General features: G+C 41.5%; 1 pseudogene; it reads right to left on the bottom strand.

The window, feature by feature from the left end:
• Positions 1-11,775: 11,775 nt before the first annotated feature.
• On the bottom strand, positions 11,776-12,858 carry LOC135559841 (GTPase IMAP family member 4-like; annotated as a pseudogene).
• Positions 12,859-20,909: the final 8,051 nt, after the last annotated feature.

The following is a 20,909-nucleotide window of genomic DNA, read 5'->3' as shown; positions in this document are numbered from 1 at the left end:
ATAGATATGATTCTGCAACCATGGAGAGGTAAATACTTGTCTATTTATGGAAAATGACATTAACCTCATAGTCCGCCCCATCCCGCATGCGGTATCGTTACTACAGCCTCAAGCTCATTACCATAACGCAACGTTAGCGATTTCTAAAAATCGCTAATGAAATGAAATAAATATGCCTGCTCTCAAGCTTATCCTTTTCTTAATAATCCTGTCGTCTCAGATTTTCAAAATATGCTTTAGAACCAGAGAAAATCAATAATTTGTGTAAGAGTGGTGATAGCTAGCTTAGCATTTAGCGTTAGCATTTAGCACGCAACATATTCACAAAAACCAGCCAAGGAATCAAATAAAATAATTTACCTTTGAAGAACTTCAGATGTTTCAATGAGGAGACTCTCAGTTACATAGCAGATGTCCAGTTTTTCCTGAAAGATTCTTGTGTAGGACACATCGTTCCCTTTTGTTACTATGCATTTGGCTACCGAAACTAACCGAAAATTCAGTCACCTACACGTCAAACTTTTTTCCGAATTAACTCCATAATATCGACTGAAACATGGAAAACGTTGTTTGAATCAATCCTGAAGGTGGTTTGTCATATATCTCCATTGAAAGCACCGTCCTTGAAGCCTGCTTTGTTGTCTGATTCGAATGGAAAAATACTGGGAGCTGACTTTTGCGCACCAAATGCCACGCAGACACCAAGCGGGACACTTGGCAATTGTAGTCTCTTATGGTCAATCTTCCAATGATATGCCTACAAATACGTCACAATGCTGCAGAGACCTTGGGGAAACAAGATAAAGTGTCCGTTCATTCCTGTCGCATTCACAGCCATATAAGGCGATCATGGAAAACGTAGCCTCAAAAATCCTGTTCATTTCCTGGTCGGTCATACATCTTGGTTTTGCCCGAAGCATTTGTTCTAAGGGACTCACAGTGAAAATCTTTGCAGTTCTGGAAACGTAAGAGTCTCTTCTTTCCAAAACTATCAATTCCAAGCATATTCGAGCATCTTTTCGTGACAAAATATTGCGCTTAAAACGGGCACGTCTTTTTATCCAAAAATGAAATACTGCCCCTAGAGTACTAACAGGTTAATGAACTCTTTGGTCCTATCACAGTTTACTTACTTACTAATGGCACTGCCAACTCCAGATCACTAGTTTTTTAAGTCAAATGAGCAAAAAATATAATTTTACTTGGAATGCTAAGCCAGACAAAATTTAAAGCTGCCTAGTTTGGGAAGCTAAAATGATTAAATATTAAAGCTTTAAACCTCTCACTAAAAGCTTCAATGATACATAAGTCATACTTAAACCTAAAATGGCTCTCCAGTAGATTATTAAGAAAGGCTCGTCCTTTGTTCAAAAATGGCCTTTATGCCTTTATACAGATTACAACTTCTCATTTCAGACTAATTGAAAATGAGTACTGCCCTATCTTAAACTATTTCAGATTTATCCTCCAGAAAAGATAGAACAATTATTACAACAAATGTTATGTTTAAACTCAAATATAGTAATTCATTTTTTTAAATTTAAATTTATCGAAAAAATGCAATAGAATCAAAAAATGTGTATGTAAAATGTGTATGTAAAATGTGTATGTAAAATGTGTATGTAAAATGTGTATGCAAAATGTATGTATATGTAGCAAAAAGGCTGTAAAAAAACTAAAAGTTATTTGTCCTCCGAGGGGAAGGGTTAATATATGTATATATTTTTAAATAAAAAAACAAGCACGTGTGCAAGCGCACACACACACACAAACAAGTGACAGAGAGAATTATGATTGTATGAGGTCAGTTGGGTGTGGGAGTGTAGAGTGGACAGAATTAGGCTATCATCATCATACTTCAAAGCCCCACACATTTTCAAACCTGTTAGGTTCTGAACAAACAGAGTAAAAACTCACGGACAACTAGAAAAAGCTCAAACCAAGTTTATTCACCCACTGGGTCAAACAGCTGAAAAAGACAAAGACATGTTTACACAAGCACATATATTTATACCCTCCTACTAGCTGGTGTCAACTCCTTGCACATCTAGACAGCCAATACATCTCTGTTGCTGGTCAGGAACTTAATTTGTTCTTCTCACTGGTGTAGTCTCATGCTAGAACCTTCGTGGGCATGGAATTATATGTGTGTTCCTTCTCACTTCATCTTATCTGACCTCGGTCCGAATTCCTCGCTCCTCCCTGATCCACGAATGTCATACCTTAACAGTGACTGAAACCAGACTGTTGCCTTTTGCCTCCCTCTTTAGGAGCCATTTAACACTAACATGTTTTTACAGAATGTCAACTTTCTGCACTCCCCCTTGTCTCACTCAGGAACATTCCATACACCTAGTTATTATCCACCCTCCATTGACCCCAGCTTATATACTTGTACAGTAATCAATAAGTTCTAGTATGGTAACATGAATAAATATATTTCAAGCTAGAACCCAACAGTCCCTCCTTTTTGAACAGTAACTCCATACTGTTCAACATTATATGAACTTTGAAATTACTTATAAATGAACAGAAAAGAAAACATGATCAATTTTCTCAGTTGATTTTTGTGTTTACACCTCCAAGGCCTCTGACCTCTAATCACACCAAATGGGATTCTTCTTCCCCTTCCTGATAATGACATTTCATCTGGAGCTTTTGACTTTCTCTTCCTCCTTCAGCATCCTAAGAGAGTGATAGAAAAAAAACTTGAAAATAAAAATAAAACACAAAATATGATAATTATTAGTAATGCGTTAAGCTATGGATAAACATAAATGGCAAAAACCAATCAATACTTTATACCTTAGGGATACTGTTCTGCTGGGGTCTACAAAAATGAAGACTATGCACTTCCTCATGCTTGTACACTTTCCTCAGTCTGCAGGTTTTACAAGAGGTTAGTTCAATAGTTCACAATCTGTAGTATTAACTCTATCATATGCCACCTATCTCAGTCTTATGGAAACATACGGTCTCAGAGACAGGCCCCCTATGTACTTTGCCGCCAGCCACAAATGCTTTTGCATATACATCATTCTGTCTAACCCATAACATTTTAATCACTACTGCTAGGCCACTTATATAGTTATAAACATACTAAAACATGTTCAAGTCAATTAGTCAGTTTCCAACAAACCCTAATACAAAATTTCACCCCCACCCCATCCTGTCACACAAGATCGTCTTCACCATCACGCCCACACGCACACACGCACACACACACACACACACACACACACACACACACACACACACACACACACACACACACACACACACACACACACACACACACACACACACACACATTAACGTAGGCACACAAACACAGTGCATTGATAAGTTCCCTTTCTGCTCCACACAAAATGTCATCACATTATGTCCACTTTGTCTGTGTCATAGCCTGGGTGAGGGGCTTGGGTGGGCAAGCCCATTGCACACACCAGCACATACAGTACACACACACACAATGTGGGCATAGAGGAATGTATCACCCCATGTCCCTGCTCTGTTTCCCCTTCCACTCTCACTCTGCAGTATCTTCTCTCGTAGTTTTCTGAACACGTCACATTCCTTCTTCTTTATCTGGCTACATTTACCTCATTTCTCTGTGTTCATGAAGACAGAAAGGCCAAAACCACTGATAAATGCACAACAGGTCAGGGGTTGGAAACAGAAAACCGGAAAATAACTAAATATGCTGCCTAGATTAAAACAACTACAGCTTGCCTGCTCCACAGCGAGCTGCTCCATCCGTATGGATTGGTGAAGTAATTTAATGTCCATCAGAGGTTTAAAAAGGAACAGAAAGGAACGATATTAACCCATACTTTTTTGGGGGTTTGAAACCGTTCATAACTTTATTTTGCATCGTTGGAACTGTGGAACGAGAAAAAATAATGGTTCTGTTCAGAAAAATCATTTTGGTTCCAACGCCTGCAACAGATCGCTCGGCACGTCTCCATCTCTATCTCACTCGCACATGCCTCCTCCCCGTTAGGGTTATTCCTGCACCTGTGTGGATTTGTCTCTTTATCGTTGTTCCTGTGTAAGGGAATAGGAATGAGCACGGAACAGTCTGTCCTTATCTCTCCCTCTGTCCATTCTAATCAATTCAATTCAACTGCATTCAGTTCAAATCTGTTCTAAAAACCTTTATTGGTATAAAAAGTAAGGGAACTTATAGTACATCGCCAAACAAATTATGGCATTAACAACAACAACAAACAATATCATTACAGTTAACAATAGCAATAATAATCATATGAAAAAGAGTAGTCACCAAATACAAGATAAAGTATACATATTCACAAGACAGTACACACAATCTCTTTTTGTGTTGCTCTCGTTCTCCTCTTTCAGATATCCAGACAGCACAGACAGTTCAGATTAGAGTTGTATTACTATTATCACACACTGGCATCTTGTCCTTACAGGCCACCGTACAAACCAGACATGATTACTCCATAAATACATGAGCATAAAACCTAATGGGCAATGACATTTCAGTTTTCCACTGAATACAGGAGTTCACTATAAGTCTGATTGCATTGTACTGTAGAAATAAGCAGTATCATGCAGTTCTGCTTGGGAGGTACACTGTGCTGTCCCACAGTTAACTGTGTTGATATGAACACAAGCCCAATAAATGCATAATATGAACCAAGGAAGGCCAACTCCAGTCCTCGGGGCCTGACTGGTGTCACACTTTTGCGCCAGCCACAGCTGACTCCAATAATCAGCTTTCATCAGGTGTGTTAGCTATAGGGCTGGGGGAAAAGTGTGAAACCAATCAGACCCCTGAGGACTGGAGTTGCCCAACCATGAATTCTGTATTTATTTACAATAACATAACCATGCTATGCCACTTGATATTAACATAAATTCACTTCTGTTAATATTTTAACAAAATAATTGAGAGGTGATCCCTGTATATGCAATTTTATCATCAAAATCAATCAACCAATCAATTACACATATAAAACGTGGTGAGTGATGAGTTACTAGTGCAGATTCCCTCTGCTTGTGTCATCATACTGTTCCATAAAGAGTGATATAAAATGAGGAATAGCTCCACTTGGCTGGTAGGTATCATGGGCAGGCTGTGGAGGGTAATGAGTTTTTGATGACCTTGTTTTAGACAGGAGTCTGGGGAGGAAGAGAGAGGGGTGTGAAGGTGTGTCTCAGAACTCTTCTCCTTTTCTCTAGTTTGTACCATGGAAGTATATCCAGCCTTGGGCTGTGCCTGTGAGAGTACTGTCTGGAACAGATACTTTTTGTCAAGGGATGTGTCCACACTGCCCTACAAAGCCAAAATACAGTAACTATGAATTTGGTCTAAAATCTTAGACCTTTGTTGTAATGATCAGGTTTATGTATGGGATAAACGCCAACATTTTGTACATTAACTTTGAATTTAAAAAACTTTTTTTTAACCTTTATTCAACTAGGTAGGTCAGTTAATAAAGAACAAATTCTTATTTTCAATGACAGCCTAGGAACAGTGGGTTAACTGCCTTGTTCAGGGAAAGAACAACAGATTTGTACCTTGTCAGCTCGGGGATTCGAACTTCAAACCTTTTGATTATTAGTCCAACGCTCTAACCACTAGGCTACCCTGCCCCGCCCCAATAGTAGATGACACAGCGGGACGAGACGGAGCTGAGTCCCTTTGCGTAGTACATTTTTCCAGCGGAGGTGTTTATCCTGCTTATACCACAGTTGTCAAAGTAAACCATTTGAAAGCACACATTTACCTTTCAAAATGTTATCTTTTAAGTCGATATTTTAATTTTTATAAGCGAATTCAAACTTTTTTGGTTGCTAGAGTTTGATAATAGTTTGATAATTACGGATGCGACCCAATCCTTCTTTATGTTCCATGGCTACGTCGTATCCTTTGCTTGCTGCTAGTTAGCCAACTAGTTATGGCTACAGAGTCTCAACCACTGCAGGCAGAATATCAGTTTACTGCATTACGTTTGTATAAGATGTTTATCCCACTTAAACCACAATTGCCAAAGAAAACAATACTAAGCACATATTTACCGGTAGAAATAAAATCATTTAGTTGACATTTTCATTTTTTTGAGCAAATTCATACTTTCTCATCTTTTGGTTGCTATAGACACGACCCAGTCGCTCATTCAATTAGTTATAACGTTATATACATTGGCGCAACCCAGCGCAACCCCTGTTTTCTGTTGACATTCATTTGGATACATCCATAACAATGAGCTGATAATGCCCGATTTTGCCTGGCATAGCTAGAAAAGTTTGCCTTCTCGTCAGGACACTTGTCAACACTCACTGTTAATTACGAGAACATCCTATTGCATATCAAACACCAGGCTAGAAGCTAGCTAAATATATAGTTTGTTGCTAGCAAACCATGTTCATCACTCTCAATATTAGGTCATCAGATGCTCCAACAAAATATGTTTCTGCAAAAACAAATCAATGCATGCTAGCTAACTAGTTACATAAATTCCTTGTTGGATTTGCATTGACATTGTATGCAATTTCAGTTTGTATTCGAGTATTCAACAATGCTGTGGTATAATATCTGATTAATGTGCTATTTATTTTCCTGACACATGAACAAGCCAGTTGATCAGAATATACCGCAGTATCAGAAATTGCTGTCTGTCTGGACAGAAAAATACTAAGTCAGATTTCACTGTAAAACAATTACGTAGTTACTGCGCTTTGCCTTCTACTGCATAGTTGTCCCACAAATTACAACATAAATCACTACAATTTAACATTGTTCGTTCATAGATCACGTCACATGTGTTTTCAATATAAACAATTTTACAATATAATCTTAATTTGTAATACATGCAGAAACTAGGCAATGATGCTCTACTCAATGATCATACTTCCAAGTATACCATTTTAAGTGTAAAACGGATCTTGCATGTTTCCTGCCACCATGTCTTCTATCTCCACCAGCAGCTCCAGGACATCATCTCTGCCAAGGTTTTTGAAGACATGACAACTGTTCTCACACTTCTCAACAAGCTGCTGAAGGGCCTCGACTTCACACTCAATGCACTGCTCAATGGTTGCATCTCCCAGCCACTCTCCATTAGTGAACAGCACTATAGTGTTGTTCATTCCAGACGGTCTTGCCAAGAAAGTTACATGTGCTCCTCTACTGCCATTCTTTCTTCCTCAGTGAACGTATAGTCCATCTTTAGGACCAGGAAGAAAACATGGTTTGCTGGGAACACAGTGACACACACACTATTCCCTGTTTATCCAACTCTTGCACAGGAGCTTTCTTCAGAAATTCCCTCCACCAGGCTGGTGTGTCGACCACAGTGACCTGTCTCCCCGCCACTCTTCTATGTCTCTTTACACACTGAACAGGCAGTGGTGGGAATGGATCACACCTTGTGCCAAAGATGGTGTCTCCTTCTGAAGTCTTCCCAGCTTCTCTGTACAACAGTAGCACAAACTTGAACTCTAAGAGTTGTTTGGAATCACATAAAGAGAGAACAACATAATGGTATATTTAATATATGATCATATAAAGATAATACTGTATTTGCCACAAAGCCTGCTTTAGCATGGACAGAGGCATTGAGGGCTTCCACCATTTAGGTTGGGATTCATTTCAAGGCACATTATAGCGCAGTGCACTGTAATACTTTACATACACCAAAAATACAAAGTTTCTATATTGTTTTATATTGGTATATATAAATATTGTTTTGAATATCCATGTATCCAAAACTAAGGTAGTACACAAGGAATTTCTCAGTGCCTAGAACACATTCTATGTTCACCTGTGGTCCTGCCACATTAGATGTCAGTGAGTACAAGTATCTGAGGTTGATTATTCATGTATTTTAAGATGTTTATAATGTGTCTCAACCCTCCTGCTGTGTTCTGGTCAAATTGGACCGATTTACACGTTTCCTCTCTGAAAAATGTAGTTAATTTAATCTGATTGTCATAAGGTTCCATTACTTTGTCCACACAGGGCATCTGAACACACAAAATGCATTTTGATCATTTGCATTACATTTTGGGTGTTTTATTGAACTTTTATACACCTCTGGTGTTCCCAGTCAAAAATGGCCGGTCATTAGAAATGAATGGGTCAAATCAAATCAAATGTTATTTGTCACATGCGCTGAATAGTGTAGACTTTACCGTGAAATGTTCCTTACAAGCCCTTAACCAACAGTGCAGTTCAAGAAGAAGAAATATTTACCAAGTAGACTGAAATAAAAAGTAATAATAAAAAGTAACACAATAAGAATAACGATAACGAGACTATATACAGGGGGCCCTGGTACCCAGGCAGTGTGGAGGTTATATACAGGGGGCCCTGGTACTCAGGCAGTGTGGAGGTTATATACAGGGGCCCTGGTACCCAGGCAGTGTGGAGGTTATATACAGGGGGCCCTGGTACTCAGGCAGTGTGGAGGTTATATACAGGGGGCCCTGGTACCCAGGCAGTGTGGAGGTTATATACAGGGGGCCTTGGTACTCAGGCAGTGTGGAGGTTATATACAGGGGGCCCTGGTACCCAGGCAGTGTGGAGGTTATATACAGGGGGCCCTGGTACCCAGGCAGTGTGGAGGTTATATACAGGGGGCCCTGGTACCCAGGCAGTGTGGAGGTTATATACAGGGGGCCCTGGCACCCAGGCAGTGTGGTGGCTATATACAGGGGGCCCTGGTACCCAGGCAGTGTGGAGGTTATATACAGGGGGCCCTGGTACCCAGGCAGTGTGGAGGTTATATACAGGGGGCCCTGGTACCCAGGCAGTGTGGAGGTTATATACAGGGGGCCCTGGTACCCAGGCAGTGTGGAGGTTATATACAGGGGGCCCTGGTACCCAGGCAGTGTGGAGGTTATATATAGGGGGCCCTGGTACCCAGGCAGTGTGGTGGCTATATACAGGGGGCCCTGGTACCCAGGCAGTGTAGAGGCTATATACAGGGGTCCCGGTACCGAGGCAGTGTGGAGGCTATATACAGGGGGCCGCGGTACCGAGGCAGTGTGGAGGCTATATACAGGGGGCCCTGGTACCCAGGCAGTGTGGAGGCTATATACAGGGGGCCCTGGTACCCAGGCAGTGTGGAGGCTATATACAGGGGGCCCTGGTACCCAGGCAGTGTGGAGGCTATATACAGGGGGCCCGGTACCGAGGCAGTGTGGAGGCTATATACAGGGGGCCGCCGTACCGAGGCAGTGTGGAGGCTATATACAGGGGGCCACGGTACCGAGGCAGTGTGGTGGCTATATACAGGGGTCCCGGTACCGAGGCAGTGTGGAGGCTATATACAGGGGGCCGCGGTACCGAGGCAGTGTGGAGGCTATATACAGGGGGCCCTGGTACCCAGGCAGTGTGGAGGCTATATACAGGGGGCCCTGGTACCCAGGCAGTGTGGAGGCTATATACAGGGGGCCCTGGTACCCAGGCAGTGTGGAGGCTATATACAGGGGTCCCGGTTCCCGAGGCAGTGTGGAGGCTATATACAGGGGGCCCGGTACCGAGGCAGTGTGGAGGCTATATACAGGGGGCCCCGGTACCGATGCAGTGTGGTGGCTATATACAGGGGTCCCGGTACTGAGGCAGTGTGGAGGCTATATACAGGGGGCCCCGGTACTGAGGCAGTGTGGAGGCTATATACAGGGGGCCGCGGTACCGAGGTAGTGTGGTGGCTATATACAGGGGTCCCGGTACCGAGGCAGTGTGGAGGCTATATACAGGGGGCCGCGGTACCGAGGCAGTGTGGAGGCTATATACAGGGGGCCCCGGTCCTGAGGCAGTGTGGTGGCTATATACAGGCGTCCCGGTACCGAGGCAGTGTGGAGGCTGTATACAGGGGGCCCCGGTACCGAGGCAGTGTGGTGGCTGTATACAGGGGTCCCGGTACTGAGGCAGTGTGGAGGCTATATACAGGGGGCCCTGGTACCCAGGCAGTGTGGAGGCTATATACAAGGGGCCCCGGTACCGAGGCAGTGTGAAGGCTATATACAGGGGGCCCTGGTACCCAGGCAGTGTGCGGGGGTTCAGGCAGGTTGGGGGGGGGGTCAATGTAAATTGTCCGTTGGCGATTTTATGAATTGTTCAGCAGTCTTATGGCTTGGGGGTAGAAGCTGTTGAGGAGCCTTTTGGTGAGACTACAGTACAATTAGTGTATATAATTGAGTTCAAGCACATGCCAATTCATCAGACGGACACACTTCCTCTCCCAGACCCCCACATGCATGTGTGTCTGAGCACACACACACACCTCACTCCCCTTCTTGGCTTCCATGGCAACCCCCACAGAACCTTTACCCAGTAGAATATTTCCACCACGAGTATCACACCTGTTGGCATTCTCACAAACAATCGCAACATTGTTTCAATAATATATAGAACTTTTCTCGCAGCTCTGGTATATAAAGCTTTTTTGAGGCCTAGCTCACAATTCATTCTGTGGCAACACAATGACCAAACGATATTCTGTATGTGAGGCTCTTGATCATATCTTTGATCATGACACTGGTGAGGAGGAGAGAGGACAGGAAACTGACAGTGAAGATGCATCAGAGGAGGAAGTGTCAGAAGTTGAAGACAACACAGAATATGATCCAGACCAACAGACAACCGATGTGGAACAACCCAGTGATGAGGAAGAGGGCCCTGCTGAGGTTGTTGTTACATTCCAGTGATGAGGAAGAGGGCCCTGCTGAGGTTGCTGTTACATTCCAGTGATGAGGAAGAGGGCCCTGCTGAGGTTGCTGTTACATTCCAGTGATGAGGAAGAGGGCCCTGCTGAGGTTGCTGTTACATTCCGGTCAAAGAATGGGAATTTGTCCTGGTCTTCATCCCTACCTGAGAGGAGAGGTCAGCTGTCGGCTGGAAATGTTATCAGGATGACCCCAGGGCCAACGGCGATACACCATATCCCGGGTTAATGACATAAAATCCTGCCACTATTTAAACATTTGAAATGGTTTCAAAACAAATGTCCTTGATAAACTTTGACACAAAGTAGTCTGTGATAAATAGCACAATATGTTTCATCTGGGTATTTGTTATAGTTGAAAACAGGTTGTATGAGCTCAGGTCAATGAGGCCTACAGGCCATAACTAGCAAATAGAAGTTGAAAACGTTTAATGTTCACAAGAACATAAGTTGATAAAAAGATCTAACACAATATTAGGTGATAATACATGTATTATTGTGGATTTATAATCAGCTATAATGGGGTGCTCATTTTGGACTGGGAACACAGAATGAATTAACATGAAGCGAACACAACAGGAGGGTTAAGTACCTTTCTAACTTTGCACATTTTGCCCTTGGTGCCGTAATTGCAAAGTGTAAAGCCATGGGTGGCCTACATTTCCAATGTTTTACTAAACTGTTTGATTCATTGGTGCTACGTATCATTACTTTTGCTGCAGCAGTATGGGGGCACAGAATTGATTATTGTGTTCATTCTGTTTTTAACCGTGCCTGCAGATTTTATCATGGATTTGATACATTTATGCCAAAGCGATGTGGGCTGGAAAACTATTTTGGCATAACCCATGGCTATGTATTTTATATAATTGACAGAGATTATGCGGCATGCCAAGTGAACATTTATGTAAGCTCGTATTTTTATGGGCTAGTGATGTTGCAATTGCAACAATAACAAAAAATATACCATGTCAGTCGTTCATTTTTGCTCCATTTATATAACTCACCTCACTGACAGTGTTTTCAAGAAATTACCGAAATGTTTTCGAATCAGCACTTTCAATGAGTGAAGAACTTAAATGGCAACTGATAAACAAACACGAAGTAACAAACTACACACATACGGCTTATTTGCACATTTTAGAGTGGCCCCTCTTGTTATTGAGATTGGTTGATACACAAACACTCCCCTAGATAAACGTTTCTGTTATTTTTTATGCCTACCACAGTGCATTGATTTTTAATTTGAGACTTTAATTCGAGACCTTTCAATGACCTGAGGATTTTTCTCTCTTCCTTCACCTTTTTCAGTCTCTGTTATGCAGCCTGTTATGCAGCCTGTTTTGCAGCCTGTTTTGCAGCCTTTTCCATTCTGTCTCCTTTACAACTACTCTACCTATTTCAAAATGTTTACCATCTTTGTCTGCCACCATGTTGTCTATTTTCCACAGAAGCTCTGGGACCCGTTGAAAGTTGAAGACGTGATACCTGTTCCCACATTTCTCAACCAGTCACTGGAGGGCCTCCCCTTCACTCAGAAGGCCTCCTCGATGCCTGCCTTTCCCAGACATTCTCCATTGATGAACAGCATTATAGTGTGACTCCAGACGTTATCACTGAGAAGCTCAATGTGATCCTCCACTGCTCTTCTACGTTCCTCTGTAAATGAGTGGAATGGCTTTATGACCAGGAGGATTGCATGGGGTCCTGGAGGACACAAAGATGCACTCGCTTTTATCTGCTTTTTAACCAGCACAGAAGTTTTTTCTTTAGGACAGGAATTCCACCAGCCTGGCGTATCAACCACAGTGACCTTCCACCCTTCTACTTTCCCTTGTTTCTTCACACACAGTGTAGCTCTCTTCAATAAGGAATAGCTCCATTTTAATCTGGCCGGAATGGTGTTCCCTACTGCATTCTTTCCACTAAACCTGCACCCCAGCAGCACAATCTTTATGTGACGGTGAAGAGGACGATCTAAAATGGAGAGGGAAGGAGAGTCAAAAAGAAAATGACATGGATTAGCTGTCTTGTGTCACGCCTAGTAAATGGATTGATCGACTCCACATCAAAATCAACTTAGCTTTTATTAAAGTAGACTCTGGGATCTGGGTCATTTCAATTCTTGATATTTACCCATTAGGCACTTATCCATTGTCACGCTGGATCAGGCCAACACATGCTAGTGTCAGAGAAGTTTGAAAGTCAAAAGATGCAAAAAGCAATTCCATTACTTACCATAACGCCTGCAAGTGCGAGGAATATTCAGACAGAAGGCAATGGCATGTTCTTATAGAAGTAATGGCTATTTGAGTCCATTGTGATTCTGTGTGTCTGGCTCTGCATCCCTGCACCCGTCTAGCTTTCTTTTCTGAAAGGCTGGCTGGACTAGCACGAGAGAGTTGAACAGATTCAGCTGCTGACAGTGTGTAAGTGTTGTGCTTTTTCTCCAAGTTGCAAAGGAAGCAGAGCAGCAACTGGCTATTCTTTAGTTGAGCAGCCTGGTCTCATGGACTAAACGTAACATATTAAACATAAATCCGGGAAACTCATTTGGTATGGTTTCAATAGACACATGGTCACTTCATGCAAAAACAAAAGCTTTTTAGCAACTTTTCAACTATTTACAACTTCAATTTGTGCATTTCAAATTCAAAAATATTACATTCAAAATGACAGATTCTAATAAAAATGAAAAATTAGGAAATGCAAATACAATTTCTGATGAAACCACCAGATGGTGACAGGTGTCCCAGCAGGGTTAGAAAGCTAGGGAAGACCAGTCTACAGAGCTCAGGTGATATTAAAACCTGTTAAGGCTACCCCTGATTACTGCCCCTTCTGGAGGAATTGGGTACCCATATAAAACATGATACATTTTTGTCAAAAGTTGCTAATATATGCATATAAAAAATATTATCGAATAGAAAACACTCTAAAGCTTCTAAAACCGTTTAAATTTTGTCTCTATGTAAAGCAGAAGTCTCAGGGCATGCATTCTCCCAAAGTCTCTCTTGTAATGGAAAAAGTTGGCACCACTTTGACGTCATCGTATACGCACTTCCCAAGCAGTTACAACTCTGGGAAGAGTCTGTACGTGTTCAGCGCGAAGCCTGCTTTCAATGAGGCGTGTCAGCGTGTCATTGTGAGAATCGCGCGCTCACGAGACTTTGAGCGTGCCGAAAGGTCTCGGTCACGCCAAAAAAAAGTGTACGCCTATGCGCGCTCTGCTCGTGTGCTCTCTTTTCCTCAGGATCGATTAAACGACGTGTGTGTGTCTGTTCGCCCTCACGATTTCTGTGTACCTTTATAACATGTTAAAGCTTAATTATGAACACAGTTTGACAAGTTTACTCGACATATAATATGTACTTTCGACGTTTTGGTGCGCATCCACTTGAAATTTGCCTACATTTCGACCGAAATGTGGCTAGTTTGAGAACCGAAAGACACAGACTTGAAAACTGAACGCTGATTTGGTAAGTATAATCCCTTCCAGGTCTTCTGATGGAAGAACAGCAAAGGTAAGGGAATATTTATGTGTTAATTTTGGGTTTCTGTCGACTCCAAGATAGAGGAGGGATACAGCTAATGTAGGAGCGCCGACTCCCTAGTATAGCCTAGTGAACGCAACCTGTAACGTTAAAAATAAATGTAACACAGCGATTGCATTTAGAAGAAGTGTATCTTGCTATACATATGTAAAACATGCATATTTAGTCAAAGTTTATGATGTGTATTCCTTGTTAGCTGACGTTATCTGCCGGAGCTATTTCATTTCTCCTGACATTGCAGTAGCATTTTTTGAACGATGCGTCATTGTAAACAGAGATTTATGGATATATATTGCAGATTATTGAAAAAAAATGAATGTACTGTGTAACATGTTATATTACTGTCATCTGATGAAGATTTCAAAAGGTTAGTGAAATGATTTTTCTTTTAATCCTGCGTTTGTTGATTGCATATTTTTTCCTACTTGGCTATGCTAATGAGGTATGTCTGCGGTGGTGGTTGGACATAAATATGTGCTATGTTTTCGCCGTAAAACATTTTAGAAATCTGACTTGCTGGGTAGATAAACAACTTGTTTATCTTTCATTTGAGCTATTTTTCTTGTTAATGTGTGGAGGTTAAATATTTTTAGGATTATTTCTTGCGTTCCCTGCGCCACATTACAGCTGAGGGGGTGGGGGGGGGGTTCCTAAATGGGAACGTGTATCCCCATCAGGGAATGATACAAAGTTCCATCTTGAGTTGATCTTAAAGCTACATTTTGGGGTCTGGGAATAATGGTCAATTCAATTATTGAACCTTTGATTCTATTATTGGATAATATATTGTATAGATGTACACCAAGATAATTCTTTGTCATACCTCATCTTAGAAGGATCAGATGGGGACAGGGGTCTCAGCAGGTTCAGGCAGCCAGTCTGTGACGGAGCTGAGGTGAATTTTTGCAGATAAAACACTTTATTCTCTCTGTGCAGCAAACACTGGACAAGCCAGAGGCTTCACAGATTGAAACTATTTTAAGGCAGTCTGATAAACCTCCAAAGTTTATTTCCAAACAGTATCAAGGGTTGATGGAGGCTTTTCCAGATAGAAGCTATAGATGATGATGAATGGATACAGATATGTTTGAATGTCCAGTCATGTTCATATCATCTCAGACATCAATAGAAGGTTCTATATGCCAGTGAAACTGAATAACATGCACTCAGAAATGTAATTTCTCTGCTGGAGGTGTAAAACACAAAAGGGGACAGATTTTTATGTTATGGCCTTGTGAAGAAGGTCGGCTGAATTCCGGCAAAAAGTATGTTGCTTTATATTAACATGTCTACATATTCTCCCTTCTCACTGTTTTGTTTGCTTGGAAATGTTGATACTGGAAAATGTGTAACCAAGCATTTATAGCGTCTAAGAAATGCATTGCCATTAATTAGAAGGTTGGTTATCCTCCCACAATGTCACAATGGACGGTAGAAATGTCAAGTTATGTATCACTAGATTTGATTTATTACAAGATTAAGGGTATACTGGGCAACTTTCATAAGGTCTGGATGATTTATATGAAATACAGTACGATTAGTCTGTACTGAAATCATGCCCATGTCAGAGGAGATATCTATTTAGGCAATTGCTAGCGCCCTGGGTGTCTGCTGTCCTGTGGGTTGTCACTCTGGCCTTGGCCTAACACACCCGCAACCAATAATGAATGTTTCACTAAGATCCTAAAGCTGAGTGGGGTGTTTTGGGTTGGGGCGCTACAGGGTGGTGGACCCCTAAGGACAGAATGGGGTGACCCAGCTATATTGTGTGAAGTAAAAAGAGCTCTACAGTACTATTAGGCCTATGAGATGAATTACGTGGACAATGTGCTGTTTCTGTGTGTTAAGTGCAAAACTTTCAAATTGCAACTTCAATGGAAATGTCTATTCTATTATCTATACTTTTATGATTGTACTAGGTTTTCTATGGAAGATACTGTATACACTCCAATAAGTGCTCACATCATCTATACATGCTTTACCAACATGTATAACTGTTAAAGTGGCAGACATATGAACACTTATAAATATAGTGCCTTGCGAAAGTATTCGGCCCCCTTGAACTTTGCGACCTTTTGCCACATTTCAGGCTTCAAACATAAAGATATAAAACTGTATTTTTTTTGTGAAGAATCAACAACAAGTGGGACACAATCATGAAGTGGAACAACATTTATTGGATATTTCAAACTTTTTTAACAAATCAAAAACTGAAAAATTGGGCGTGCAAAATTATTCAGCCCCCTTAAGTTAATACTTTGTAGCGCCACCTTTTGCTGCGATTACAGCTGTAAGTCGCTTGGGGTATGTCTCTATCAGTTTTGCACATCGAGAGACTGACATTTTTTCCCATTCCTCCTTGCAAAACAGCTCAAGCTCAGTGAGGTTGGATGGAGAGCATTTGTGAACAGCAGTTTTCAGTTCTTTCCACAGATTCTCGATTGGATTCAGGTCTGGACTTTGACTTGGCCATTCTAATACCTGGATATGTTTATTTTTGAACCATTCCATTGTAGATTTTGCTTTATGTTTTGGATCATTGTCTTGTTGGAAGACAAATCTCCGTCCCAGTCTCAGGTCTTTTGCAGACTCCATCAGGTTTTCTTCCAGAATGGTCCTGTATTTGGCTCTATCCATCTTCCCATCAATTTTAACCATCTTCCCTGTCCCTGCTGAAGAAAAGCAGGCCCAAACCATGATGCTGCCACCACCACCATGTTTGACAGTGGGGATGAGGTGTTCAGGGTGATGAGCTGTGTTGCTTTTACACCAAACATAACGTTTTGCATTGTTGCCAAAAAGTTCAATTTTGGTTTCATCTGACCAGAGCACCTTCTTCCACATGTTTGGTGTGTCTCCCAGGTGGCTTGTGGCAAACTTTAAACGACACTTTTTATGGATATCTTTAATAAATGGCTATCTTCTTGCCACTCTTCCATAAAGGCCAGATTTGTGCAATATACGACTGATTGTTGTCCTATGGACAGAGTCTCCCACCTCAGCTGTAGATCTCTGCAGTTCATCCAGAGTGATCATGGGCCTCTTGGCTGCATCTCTGATCAGTCTTCTCCTTGTATGAGCTGAAAGTTTAGAGGGACGGCCAGGTCTTGGTAGATTTGCAGTGGTCTGATACTCCTTCCATTTCAATATTATCGCTTGCACAGTGCTCCTTGGGATGTTTAAAGCTTGGGAAATCTTTTTGTATCCAAATCCGGCTTTAAACTTCTTCACAACAGTATCTCGGACCTGCCTGGTGTGTTCCTTGTTCTTCATGATGCTCTCTGCGCTTTTAACGGACCTCTGAGACTATCACAGTGCAGGTGCATTTATACGGAGACTTGATTACACACAGGTGGATTGTATTTATCATCATTAGTCATTTAGGTCAACATTGGATCATTCAGAGATCCTCACTGAACTTCTGGAGAGAGTTTGCTGCACTGAAAGTAAAGGGGCTGAATAATTTTGCACACCCAATTTTTTGATGTTTGATGCCTGAAATGTGGCAAAAGGTCGCAAAGTTCAAGGGGGCCGAATACTTTCGCAAGGCACTGTACATTATCATCATTTAAAACTGCTCAAAAGGATACATTATTTTAAAGGAGCAGACCTATTAACATTTATTAATACGTTACCAATATCTATAACTGGCAAAAAATTGCTTAAATTCAACTCTAAATACACAGACCATTATCAAATGAGTTAACATTTATAACTTCTGAAAAGACACCTTAAAATGCATTTACATTTTTACATTTTAGTCGACGCTCTTATCCAGAGCGACTTACAGGAGCAATTACACTTAAGTGCCTTGCTCAAAGGCACACTGGCAGGTTTTTCACTAGTTGGCTCTGGGATTCAAACCTCAATTTGCAAAAATAAGTCCTCCATCCATATTGGAAATTTAAATGCATCTGTCCAGGGGTGCAAATTTGGTTTTGGAAGTGGGGGGGACATAACGGTGAATGCACACTAGATAGCGATAAATTGCCGCGTGCCGCTTAGGCCGCCCATTGCGACTCGCTTGTGGGCGTGCTGGCAGCATATAGCAGCATGTTCGATTGTACATCAAGAATTCAGCATATCAAGTTTCAAGTGGTATTTACAGTATGTATTAATTTGTGATGCTATCCTTGATATGATCCTGTTATTGTCACATCTACACATGAACATATGTGTGCCCATGCATCTATCAATCCAATGTTACCTTGATTTGTTATCAGGGATATTATACTTTAGTAATCCACAATGACCTGGTGATGTTAAAGTCTAATAATTACATTGTCTTTTATATTCCTACAGATACCTTGTAACTGGAGATTCCTTCAAAACGATTGCCTACAGTTAACGTGTAGGGCACTGCAAGGTTGGTTGACCAGGGCCATCTGAGACTGCCTACTAGAGGAATTCAGGTGTGTGAATAACTTCATGAGGATGGACACAAGAGGATCTGTAGCTCACCACCATGCGCCAGAGGAGAAGTCTGCTCTTCTGCAGGATGTTTCAAGGGTGGGGTCTAACCACGCAGCAAGAGAGGCAATCCGTGTGCGGGAGCTCTTCACCTCCTACTTCTTCGAAGAGGGTGCTGTTCCCTGGCAACACCATAGACTATACTATGCACAACCAAAGTGTCTTTTTTTAGAGCCATTCACATTGCAATAAGAGTATTCTTCCATTTACTTAGCTATGTCAACTGCAGTTATTCAATTCCCAGTTTCTCTCCCTTTGATTCCTACTTCTCAGGTGAGGTGCTGTTTTGGGGTGGCAGCGTAGCCTAGTGGTTAGAGCGTTGGACTAGTAACCGGAAGGTTGCGAGTTCAAACCCCCGAGCTGACAAGATACAATGTCTGTATCTGTCGTTCTGCCCCTGAACAGGCAGTTAACCCACTGTTCCCAGGCCGTCATTGAAAATAAGATTGTGTTCTTAACTGACTTGCCTGGTTAAATAAAGGTAAAATTTAATTTTTTTTTTTTTAAATTAGGTAAGGGTGTGATGTCTGTATAAAAACAAAACAGGCCATTTTAACCTGTTGAGTGTAGGGGGCAGTATTTTGATGTTTGGATGAAAACGTACCCAAATGAAACTGCCTATTTCTCAGGCCCAGAATCTAGAATATGCATATAATTAGATTAGGATAGAAAACACTCTGAAGTTTCCAAAACTGTCAAAATATTGTCTGTGAGTATAACAGAACTGATATTCTGTTACACTTCCAAACCGGAAGTGCTGTTTTTCCTGAAAGCTCTCTGTTCCATTGCCTGCCTTCACTCCATTTAAAGGGATATCAACCAGATTCCTTTTCCTATGGCTTCTACGTTTTGTGAACAGTCTTTAGACATAGTTTCAGGCTTTTATTTTGAAAAATGAGCGAGAAAGATCACATCGCGTCATTGGATGGCTGGGTTCCAGCAGCGTTTTGCATGCGCAACAGCTTGGAGCAGACATTTTCTCTCTCCCATTGAAGAAGCTACAGTCAGGTTGAAATATTATCGATTATATATTGTAAAAACAACCTGAAGATTGATTATAAGAAACGTTTGACATCTTTCTACGGATACTATTTGGAATTTTCGTCTGCCCGGTCGTGACCACTCAAGCCTGTGGATTTCTGAACATAACACGCCAACCAAATGGAGGTATTTTGGATATAAAAATAATCTTTATGGAACAAAAGGAACATTTATTGTGTAGCTGGGAGTCTCGTGAGTGCAAACATCCGAAGATCATCAAAGGTAAGCGATTCATTTTATTGCTTTTCTGACTTCCGTGACCAATCTACTTGGCTGCTAGCTGTTTGTAATGTTTTGTCTGCTGAGAGAGATGTCCTTACATAAACGCTTGGTATGCTTTCGCCGAAAAGCTTTTTTTAAAATCTGACATGCCAGGTGGATTAACAACAAGATAAACTGTGTTTTCCTATATTGCACTTGTGATTTCATGAAAATTAAATATTTTTAGTAATTTAATTTGAATTTGGCACTCTGCAATTCAGCGGATGTTGACGAAAATGATCCCGCTAACGGGATGGGTGCATCAAAAAGTTAAATCACCCACATTGAAAAAATGTAGAAAAATTAGACACCCAATAACCCACACCTACACACTCATATATCAATATGATTGATGGATTGTGTTGTGCAGGCTCAGGTGTATAACTGTGGCTCCTTCCGCCTTCAAAGAATCGGCAAGAGGGCCAACCATGGAGAATAGTAAGACACTTCATTATTTCTATAACTACGCTATATTGTTTGTCTTTGTGTGTCTGTTCATGTTTTTCAGCATAAAGTACTCTGCAGCCACTTAGTGTGGTGTGGACAGATTCCTGTTGAACAGTGTGTCTTTAACTACCTTATTTTCTCCATAACAGTCTCTCTCCTTCACTTCTACTCTCTCTCCTCTTCTCCCTAAATCCTCTAGGTTATTTCAGCTGTGTCGGGGAACCCCTCCCGCATCTGAACTGGCTACATAGAGGGCACAGCATGATCAGAGGTGAGAGGTCACTTGGTCAGATCAACAGGAAGTATTATTAAGGAGATGCTTTGCATTGAAATACAGATAAAAAGGCAGTAGTCCCAGAGTTAATGATCCCAGGTCAGTTTTGCATGTCACCTCCTGATGATTATGATGACCAACAATGTTAGAATAAAAAAT

The sequence above is a fragment of the Oncorhynchus nerka genome, linkage group LG15 (genome assembly GCF_034236695.1).
Source record: "Oncorhynchus nerka isolate Pitt River linkage group LG15, Oner_Uvic_2.0, whole genome shotgun sequence".
Classification (NCBI taxonomy): Eukaryota; Metazoa; Chordata; class Actinopteri; order Salmoniformes; family Salmonidae; genus Oncorhynchus; species Oncorhynchus nerka.
Note: the sequence above shows the minus strand (reverse complement) of the source record. Positions and strands in the feature narration are given on the sequence as shown.